The sequence below is a fragment of the Elaeis guineensis genome, unplaced genomic scaffold (assembly GCF_000442705.2).
Source record: "Elaeis guineensis isolate ETL-2024a unplaced genomic scaffold, EG11 Super_Scaffold_1000033, whole genome shotgun sequence".
NCBI lineage: Eukaryota > Viridiplantae > Streptophyta > Magnoliopsida > Arecales > Arecaceae > Elaeis > Elaeis guineensis.
This window is the reverse complement of record NW_027332424.1, coordinates 6,783,873-6,795,127: the sequence shown is the minus strand read 5'-3', so window position 1 is coordinate 6,795,127 and position 11,255 is coordinate 6,783,873.

Here is an 11,255-nt window from a genome sequence, read left to right as displayed (position 1 = left end):
TGCAAGGCTATGGACTTGATCAAATCAAAGTCTCGAGAAGAATTAGATTTAAATGTGTGCTAGCATGGTTCTCATAAATTTAATAGAATTTCAATAAACCCTAACCTAATTGGAACTTCATAAGTGCAATTGACAAATTCGAGATTAAATCCCTTAATGTGTGACCCCATAGGTTCCATTCTATCTGATAGCGAGATATATTGTAATCTCCATCACAATATCATTGAAACTCTTTTCGATGGATTGAAATATTTTCAATTATACCCTTCGAGAGCCATTGATCATCAAGACAACGTCTGATAGTCTCACAATCCACCAGTGATACTTAGCAATATATAGTGACAATCCAGTAGAATGAAAGTATGAACCTCTAGGTATAGTTATCATATGATTCAGTCTTTCTATCATGAATCCCGACTTGACAAAGGTCATAGAGAACTCGTCAGATCCCATCGTCAGTCATATGTAAGATTGGCTTGATTCAAGTTCATTTATAAATCCCGTGGAAACTCTTTTCTAATATTCACACTTACTTTGGTCAAAAACTTTCTGAACTCAGTCTCGCAAATCGCATAGGACTTCTTCTTTTTTATTAAGGTTGATAGATTCCATCTAGGTACATCCTACTCCAAATAGCGAACCTAAATCTACTGAAGCCAACATACACAGTAAGGACCCGAATGGCTAAGGATCAAGAGAACGAGTAGTCAAATCCAGTAGCTTCACTATGAATAACCAATGGCACCATAGGTCAAAGGACCACTCACATCACTACAGCATCGAGAAGACCACTGACGAGTGAGTAGACATCCATGTGATTCTCGTATTGGTCATGCTCAGTGCAAGTTATTCTCTGACAACTACCCACACCTTCATTCTAGTGTCTCTATACTGTAGATCCGAGATTCATCTGCCCACAAGGAAGGTGAACCGTGCATCGATCTCAAATGGATTGATCACTATTCTCTGTGATGATCCTTTGATCAGGAGTATTTAAAAATTAACCACTAATTAATGTGTGTCTCAAATTCTTAACTCTTTAAAAAAAATATACAAAAATTATCTTTGTTAATTTCTAGGATAAATCATGAACACATAAACATGATTGAAAATAAAAAGCCCTTTATTGATAATAAAAAGACTATAAGTACAAGTTTAGGCCCTGGAATTACATAACATGTCAGCCAACAATTGGCTTCTACGACACAAATCCAACAAACTTCTACTTGACCTAAAGCCAATTGACCATATACCTAAGACCTATCTTATCACGCCCTCGATCCGAGATTGTGAATCGAGGGTCATGACAACCGCTACATACTTATGAAGAACTCTCTCTATAAGCATGCAAGACATCTCATCACGATATCAATACATCACAGCAAAATAAATTCAAATAATTATTATTCAACTTTAATTCAAGTAATTAAATCAAATATCTTACATCCAATAAAATTTTACTAAAAATAAAACAATAGATCTAAGTTCAATGAAGTTGACAATGCTAAATCTCACCTCTAAAAGCTCTGTCCCAATATTTCTTCCCACGCTCGTAATTAATTATCTGAATCTAAAAAATAGAGAGAAAGATAATGAGCTAGACAGCCCAATAAGTAACAAATATCTCAACTAGATATTTTAGATATTATATAATTTTCAAGAATAATGCTGTAAATAAACATAAAAATATATTTCATGCTGATTTTATACAAATCCAATCTTTTCAAATATTCACATATAATATAATCATAAATCCGATTCGATTCAAAACACTCGTAACTCAACAGCCTCGACTATGACCAACGTTTAACCCCCATTGGTGGGGTCCACTGAATACCAGCGCACAACCTCCACTGGCAGGGTCCACAAACACCAGCGCATAACTCCCACTGGCAGGGTCCACTAAATACCAGCGCACAACCCCCACTGGCAGGATTCACTGAGTACCAACGTATAATCTCCATTGGCGGAGCCCACTGAAACATAGTTAGGCTGAGAGCATAAATCCGATCTGTATCAAAATACTTTTGTATCATAACGTATCATAATTTTTCACTGAATATGTGCATAATCGATATACCATAATATTTCAAAAGTACTTTTCTTTCAAAACATAATTTCATAAATCATGCATAATTTCAGAGAATAATTATTTATTTTCAAAATAAATATGAAATGTCTCGAGAAGATGATTCATTACTTACCTTTCATAGAGCACTGAATGAACAGATTGACTAACTTCTAGGAGATTCTTCAGTGCCTATTATCCAAAATTATATTTTTACATTATTCTTAATTCAAAATTAAATCTAAACAAATCCCAAATCAAAATTTCACTTGAAATCGGACTCTTCCCTAAACTCGATCAAAATCATCAAAATGAAGCCTTTCACTACGCTAATCTTAGAAGGATAACTTTAGAGAGAGAAATTCATCAAGAGAGAGAAATAATCTAGAGAGAGAAAATTTTAGAGAGATAAAGTAGAGAGAGAAAGTTCAATTCTAGAGAGAGAAAGTAAGAGTTCAGACTGAAGGAAGAGAGAGAAACTTTCTCTCATTTTTATTTTATTATTTATTTATTTTTTTTCTTTTTTCTTTTTCTTTTCTTTTTTTCCTTCCTTTTCATTTTTCTTTTCTTTTTCCTTTTTCCTTTTCTTTTTCTTTTTCTTCCTTCTTCTACTTCTTTCCGTGGCCTCCTCTGGGTGAAAAAAAAATGAAACAGGGGACCGAATGGTCCCTCATACGGTTGGCCGACCGACGATCAACCAACATGGGAATGGCCGACAGTCGAAGGAGAGCGCACCGCCATCCCAAGGGTCCCAAACTGATGGCCGGTGACGACCACCGACGTTCGAAAACTAAAAAAAACCAAAACCTCTCCCATGACAAATCCGATGATTTCGATCACCGACGAGCGTGCACATCGGCATGGGAAAGAAGGGAGAGAAGAGAGGAAGAGAACCACATGCTTACCTCGAGCTCCGACGACCTCTCTGGAGAAGAATTGCGGCAGGCACGGTGATGGTTTCCACGAGCGATTTTCGATGATCTTCACCATTTCGCTCCAGGATTCTTTGGTAGGAAGAAGGGAGAAGGGTCTCTCCCTTAAATAGAGCTGGAGGAGAGAAGTTTGACTCCTCTCCGATGAGGTTTCAGACTCTGATTAGGAGCCGATCGGGAGAAGAAGACTCCCTACAGGAGTCTTCTTCATTTTTTTTTTCTTGTGGGCTGGGTTTAAGGCCCAATGGGCCGGATGTTACACATCTTCTCAAGATGAGCTTCAGTCTTCTACTGGTTGAGAGGCTTATCAGCGGGTCTACCACATTCAGCACGGAGTCGACTCTCTATACCTCGATGAATTTTTTCTCAAAGTATTTGTATATGATGTGAAACTGCCGCTCTATGTGCTTGGACCTTTGATGAGACCTGAGCTCCTTAACGATGGCTATGGTGCCATTATTGTCATAGTACAGTGCAATGGCATCTAATGGCACCACACTCAGCTCCACAATGAACTTCTTGAACCAAAATGCTTCCTTAGCAGCTTCATAGGCGGTGATGTACTAGGCTTTCATGGTCAAATCTGCAATGATCAGCTACTTGAAACTTTTCCAGCTAACCGCACCACTATTACACAAGAAGATACACCCTGATGCAGATTTTCTATCATCGATATCAGTCATAAAATCTGAATCGATGTATCCGTCAACTTTTAGCTCCAATCTTTCACCAAAGACCAACATCAAATTCTTAGTCCTTCTTAAGTACTTAAGGATATTCTTAATAGCAATCCAGTGTTCTTCACCTAGATTCGCCTGATATCTACTTGTGATACTCACGGCAAGTGCTATATCAAGATGTGTACATAATATGGCATACATGAGGCTCCCTATTATCGAAGCATAAGAGATCTTGCTCATGTGATGGATCTCCTCAGGTGTCAGGACATATCTTCTTGGAGAGATGAATGCCATGTCTAAGGGGCAAAAGACCCCTCTTGAAATTTTTCATGCTGAACCTCTTCAGCACCTCCTTTATGTACATATGCTGTGAGAGTCCTATCATTCTTTTAGATCTATCCCTATAGATTTTTATACCAAGAATGTAGGAAGCTTTTCTAGATCTTTTATGGCAAACTCTTTCGATAACCATACTTTGACCAACATCAGTATGAAAATATTATTTTCAATCAGGAAGATATCATCCACATACAATATGAAGAATGTGACAGTGCTCCCATTGATCTTTTTATACATACACGGCTCCTCATTTTTGATGAAATTCAATATTTTGATCACATCATTGAAGTGAGTGTTCCAACTCCGAGATGCTTGCTTAAGTCTATAAATGGACCTTTGCAGCTTGCAGACCTTGTGATCACTATCACTGGACGTGAAATCCAAAGACTGCTCTATATAGATATCTTCCTCAAGATATCCATTTAGGAAGGTAGTTTTCACATCCATCTGCCAAATTTCATAATCATGAAATGCTGCCATGGCAAGTAGAGTACGGATGGATTTCAGTATGGCTACAGGCAAAAAGATTTCATGATAGTCAATACCTTCGCATTGACTATAACTTTTCGTGACTAGCCTTGTCTTATAGGTCTCTATCTTACCATCCGACCCAATCTTCCTTTTGTAAATCCATTTACACCCAATAGGTACAATATCTTCAGATGGATCTACTAAGGACCAAATCTGGTTGGAATGCATGGAGTCAATTTCTAACTTCATCGCTTCCATACATTTTTCGGAGTCTACATCTAACATTGCCCATCATAGATTTTAGGATCATTCCTAATATCCTTATCTCTCACAAGGAATGCTTCCTCTAAATCTTTTGTAAGAATACCTAAGTATCTTTCAGGAGGATAGGAGACCTTACTTGATCTACAAGGTGGAGGAGGTATCACATCTACTGGCTCATTATTGGGTTTAGGTTCTTAGATTCGATACTCTTCAGAGACTTTTTCTTCAAGCTCAATCTTCCTCCCACTGCTTCCATTTTGGATAAACTCTTTTTTCAAGAAGATGACTTGGCGGTTCACAATCATATTATGATCCTCAAAAAGATAGAAGTAATATTCCATGATTTCCTTAGGATACCCTATAAAATAAGTCCTAAAGAACCTAGCCTCTAACTTGTCTGCCTATTGTCGCTTGACATGAGCCGGATATTTTCAAATCTTGAGATACCCAAGAGTTGACTTCTTACCATGCCATAACTCATATGGTGTGGTAGAAACGGATTTAGAGGGAACATGATTCAAAAGATGAATCGCAGAAAGTAAAACATATCTCCAGAGAAAGTAAAAAAGGTTTGTGAAGCTTATCATCGATCGGACCATATCTAATAGGGTCTGATTCTTTCTTTCGGATATTTCGTTGAGCTGAGATGTCTCTAGAGGTGTCCACTGTGAGACTATGCCATTATCTTTAAGATAGACCCAAAATTTTCTACTAAGGTATTCTCCTCCTCGATTTGATCGAAGAACCTTTATGAATTTTTCGATCTATTTTTCTACTTCATGTCTGAACTGTATGAAATTTTCAAAGGCTTCAGACTTTCGATGCATTAGATACACAAATCTATATCATGAATAATCATCAGTAAAAGTTATGAAGTGGATATAGCCATCCCAAGCTTGTACATCAAATGGACCATACACGTCAGCGTATTCCAGGGCTAATATCTCAGTGGCCCTTTCTCCTTGTCCTACAAAGGACAGTGTTGGGTATAAAATACCCCTCCAGCTGAAGTTCGTGACAGGAGTGACCCTCCAGGGATTCTACCGACTCCCGACCTTCGGTGACATCTTTTCGAACCTCTCCGACGGCCAAGCCTCCGCAACATTCCCAAGTTTCGCCGACGGATAAACCCCCACCAGCGTCGATCGGATTCTTCACGACGGATGGACTCCATCCAAGTTTTCACGATGATCGACCACCTTCTAAACTTCATCCAGACTCCTACGGGAGCCAGACTTCGTCTCTGACCCCAACTGCAGGAAGACTTCATCCGGACTCCTACGGGAGCCGGGCTTCGTTCTCGACTCCAACTGTAGGAAGACTTCATCCGGACTCCTACGGGAGCCAGACTTCATCCCCGACTCCAACTGCAGGAAGACTTCATCCGGACTCCTACGGGAGCCAGGCCTCATCTCCGACTCCAACTGCAGGAAGACTTCATCCGGACTCCTACGGAAGTCGGGCTTCGTTCCCGACTCCAACTGCAGGAAGACTTCATCCGGACTCCTACGAGAGCCGGACTTCGTCCCCGACTCCAACTGCAGGAAGACTTCACCCGGACTCCTACGGGAGCCGGACTTTGTCCCCGACTCCAACTGCAGGAAGACTTCATCCAGACTCCTATGGGAGCCGGACTTCTTCCCCGAACTCCTGTTGCAGGTAGATCTCATCCAAACTCCTACCAAGGCCGGACTCCGAACTTCTACCGCAAGCGGTCTACTTCAAATTTCTACTATGAGTGGCCCGCACCGGATTTTTACTGTAAGCCTTCACTCGAGCTCCCATTGCGGATGCATTCCTTCCGGATCTCCATTGCAGGCAGGCGTCGACCGAGTTTCCTCGACAAATGATCCCCATCCGAGCTTCTACGGAGATCGGACTCCGACCGAACTCCTATAGTGGATAGACTCCAGACGAACTCCTACGGCACACGGATTCCAGCAGCTGGACCCCTCCAGCGGATGAACCTCTCCAGCGCTATCCGACATCCGCTGTCGGTCGACCCTTTGCCGAATTTTGCATGAAGCCGAACTTCGTCTATGGAAAGCCTCTGACTGAGCTTCTACAGCGGATGGCTCTCGCCTATAGTATTAACGCCCAACAGCACCCAACGATAGAAGGCTCGCCAGCAACATCCGAGCTCCTCTCAGATGGATAGTTACCTCTCTCCGCCAGATGCTTCAACCGAGCTTCGGCCTACAGGCCTGGACTCCCTGGTAGGCCACAGTAATGGCCACGACTCTGCTCCACTTTCTGCGATGGATTCCGTGCGGCTCCATCACTCTCTGGTAGGCCACAGTAACGGCCACGACTCTGCTCCACTTCCTACGATGGATTCCGCGTGGCTCCATCACTCCCTGGCAGGTCACAGTAATGGCCACGACTCTGCTCCACTTCCTGTGACAGATACCGCACGGCTCCTCCACTCTCTGTCCAGTCACGACAACGGACGTCGCTCCACTCCCCGCAACAGACTCCACGTGGCAGGTCACGGTGATGGCCACGATTCCACTCCACTACTCTTCATAACAAACTCCTCCTGGCCCCGAACGGCCCACTGCCAGACAGTTACAAACGTCACTATCAGTCTATTGCACCCTCCACCTATAAAAGGGGGACCTCAGATACGTTATTCTCTAAGCTCTAATTTCTATCTCAAAACTTTACTAAAATTTTCGTTCGAGCACTCCATTCTTGTTGAGGCAGAGAACTGACTTGAGCGTCGGAGGGTCTTGCCGGAGCACCCCCAACTCCGATTTAGACTTCCTTTGCAGGTCCCGACGGCGACCGCGACTCCCTTGACTCCAGCTTCTCCGACGCAGGCGGATTTTTGCACCAACAGGATTGGCGCTAGAGGAAGGGGCGCTGAACCTTCGCAGTACCCTTGTTCTTAAAGGAGCGCTCAACGAGACCGTCTCCGATCATCTTCTCCGACATCCTCTTCTCCTTCCTCTGCTAGATCTTTGCCCGATGCCCCCCCGTAAAACATCCACTCGGCGATCCATAGCCTCCGTGGCCAGATCTTAGGCTCCGGCCTCACCTCCAATTTTTCAGGCTCCTCCTCCTCCCCCGGTAATGGTGGTTGGTGTGGAGCAATTCGACCTACTGGTTCAGCAGGTCAGAGGCCTTACTGAAGCTGTGCAGGCCATACAGCAGCAGCAGCAACCGCAGGCATCAGTGTGATTGGAGAGAGCATTACCAGAACTCCAAAATCTGGCGGTAGGATGGGCCACTTGGGCCAGTTGCCCCGTCTTTCCCGGAAAGACGAATCCGAGGGTGGAGAGCCCTCAGCCGGATCACGATTCTACTCCTGGAAGATCTCTACCTCCATTCTGCCAGAAGATCCTCGAGACCTGCAGTTGAGAGGATTTCCTGGATCAAAGGCTCCGGGAGATGAACCGATGGATCGAGGAACTCCGCCACGCACCCCCCGCTTATGGTGAGGACATTTGTACTGACCCTCCCTTCTCTCAAATGATCATGCAGGAACCGATCCTGCCAAACTTCAAGCTCCCTCAATTTGAAAGCTACGACGGGACTTCGGACCCAATTGACCACCTGGAGGCCTTTCGGATAATGATGCTGCTCCATGGCGCATCTGACGCCATCCTTTGCCGAGCTTTCCCATCCACCTTGAAGGGAGCGGCGAGAAACTGGTACTCGATGCTGAAATTGGGTACCATCTTTTTCTTTGATCAGATGAGCCATCAATTTGCGGCTCATTTTGTTAGCAGCCGGCGTCCTCGGAAAGGTTCGGAGTCCCTCATCAACATCAAGCAAAGGGAGGGGGAGTCCATTCGGGCTTACGTCAACCATTTCAATATCGCCGCGTTGGAGGTCTGGAACTTGGACCAATCGATCGCGATGGCCGCTCTGAAGGGCGGCCTTCAGAAGAACGACCTTTTATTCTCCCTGGAAAAGAAGTACCCCAGGGATTTTGCTGATCTGTTGGCTCGAGCCGAAGGGTATGTCCGAGCAGAAGAAGCCTTCAAAATGAAGAATAAGGAGACCGCGAGAGAGCGGCAGGCGGGAGACTCGAGTAAGCCCGCAGTCGAAAAAGGGCCGAGAGAAGCTCGGCCATGTTCTCAAACTCCTCCCGAGCACAAGCGCGCCCAGACTCCTCCCCGAGCACGCAGGCAGGGAAGCTCGGAGCGCCAGGTTCGGCGGGGCTCTCCCCCAGGAAGATTCCGCAGCTATGCCCCCCTCAACGCATCGAAAACCAAAGTGCTGATGGAAGTCAAAGAGTAGCTCCCAAGGCCAGAAAGGATGCGCACGCACCTCGGGAAGCGCAATCCTAATAAGTTCTGCCTCTACCATCATGACCACGGCCATGATACGGAGGAATGCATTCAGCTCTGAGACGAGATCGAGGAGCTCATCAGACGAGATCGGCTCGACAGGTTCATTCGACACCGGTCTGAGGGTAGAGAAGATCGACCAAGGGCCCTGCCGCAGCCTGAGCCGTCGAGGAGGGAAGAGCAGCCCGGAGATCGGCCTCCAATTAGGATCATCAACTCCGTCTCTGGAGGACCTTGACAGGAAGCAGACCTTCTACAGCCCTGGAATTTGAAAACTTGTAAATGTATTACGAATGACCTCGCTTTAAATCAAGATTCTTCTCAGATCTGCACATCTTTTCCTTTCTGGCATGGACTTGTAATGACAGGGGATGACCCCTTCAGACAACAAAAACAAACCCTAATGTGGGCAAAGTTGAAAGTCTGATTATTTTTAGATCGGATGGGGCGGAGAGGCCATACAGCACCCATATGCACCCCCACAGCCATATTAGAGACGAGGAGAATCTCGTCCTAACATGAGCAAGATCGAAGGCCTGATTATTTGTAGATCGGATAGGAGAAGAGGCCATACAGTGCCCATATGTGCCCCCACAGTCATGTTAGGGACAGGAGGAGAACCTCGCCCTAACATGAGCAAGGTCGAAGGCCCGGTTATTTATAGATCGAATGGGGGGAGAGGCCATACAGCGCCCATATGCACCCCCACAGCCATGTTAGGGACAGGAGGAGAACCTCGCCCTAACATGAGCAAGGTCGAAGGTCTGGTTATTTGTAGACCGAATGGGAGGAGAGGCCATACAGCACCCTTATGCGCCCCCACAACCATGTTAGAAACAGGAGGAGAACCTCGCCCTAACATGAGCAAGATCGAAGGCCCGATTATTTGTAGATCGGATGGGGAGAGAGGCCATACAGTGCCCATATGCGCCCCCACAGCCATGTTAGGGACAGGAGGAGAACCTCGCCCTAACATGAGCAAGATCGAAGGCCCGATTATTTATAAATCGGATGGGGGGAGAGGCCATACAGTGCCCATATGCACCCCCACAGCCCCATTAGGAACAGAAGGAGAACCTCATCCTAACCTGAGCTGAAACCGATTACATCAGAAATGGGAGAAGAACCTCGTCCTGACACCAATTAAGGTCCCACCATTTGAGACCTGATAAGAAAGAAGAAAACCTTCTCGGTGGCCCTCCTACGCTATCGCGACTCCATAAAAAGCTAGAGAGAACCCTTGCTTAAAAGGAGGAGGGAGATGTGAAGGAACAGCGGCGGGCTATCGCAGTGAAAAATGGAGGCCGAACTACACCAAAGACACAAAAGACCTCATCTCCATGAAGAAGGAGGAAGAGAAAGAGAGATCTACGGGCACGAGCGAAAAGACGAATCGACACGGCAATGGCTAGGAACCCTCAAACGGTGTCAGAATCGAACAAATCAGAAAACAACAAGAAATTCGATAATGACGACCTAATACAAAGATGAACAAGGAACCCTCAGACAACATCGACATCGCACGGGACAAAAAATGAAAGAAGTCCAGCGGACGACAATTCAACACGACGCACGGGCAAGGTAACGAAGATCTTCTTTTCATTTCAAAATGTGCATTACAGAGCCCGGAAGGCCAAAAAAAAAATGAAAAAATAAAAAATAACAACAATGAACAAACAGATGACAAAAGAAGACACATAGAAGGACAAAAGGCAAAAAGAGCTCTAAGGGGCCCCCGGCTTCCTCCGACTTCGAACTTTCGGCTTCAATCCTCATTAGGGAGTGCCTTAAGCTCTCGACTTCTTCTTCCAATTTTTTCTCCCTCATTAGCATCTCCACATACCTCCGATGAAGCCATTGGCTTTCGTTCTCCGCCTCTCGGTGCCTCTTTCTCAGGACCTCGGATTCCGCCTCCGCATCCTTGACTGCCTGCTGCTCGTATACTAGCTGGATCTTCAATTGCTGCAGTTCGGCCTTCCCCTCCCCGAGGGCGATAGATAGCTCTTCTACGGTTCCTCTCAAGGATTGGAGTTCGTCGGGATCCCAAACGGGAGCAAACGGAGCTCCTTCAGATAACTGCTTTTGAAGGCGAGCAACCTCGTCGGTCGCCATCCTGAGCTTCCCCCTGTAATCATCCACCTGCTTACACCAGCCGGCCCGGTATGCGTTATAATTTGCCTCGGCCTCCTAGAGCTGTTGCTGA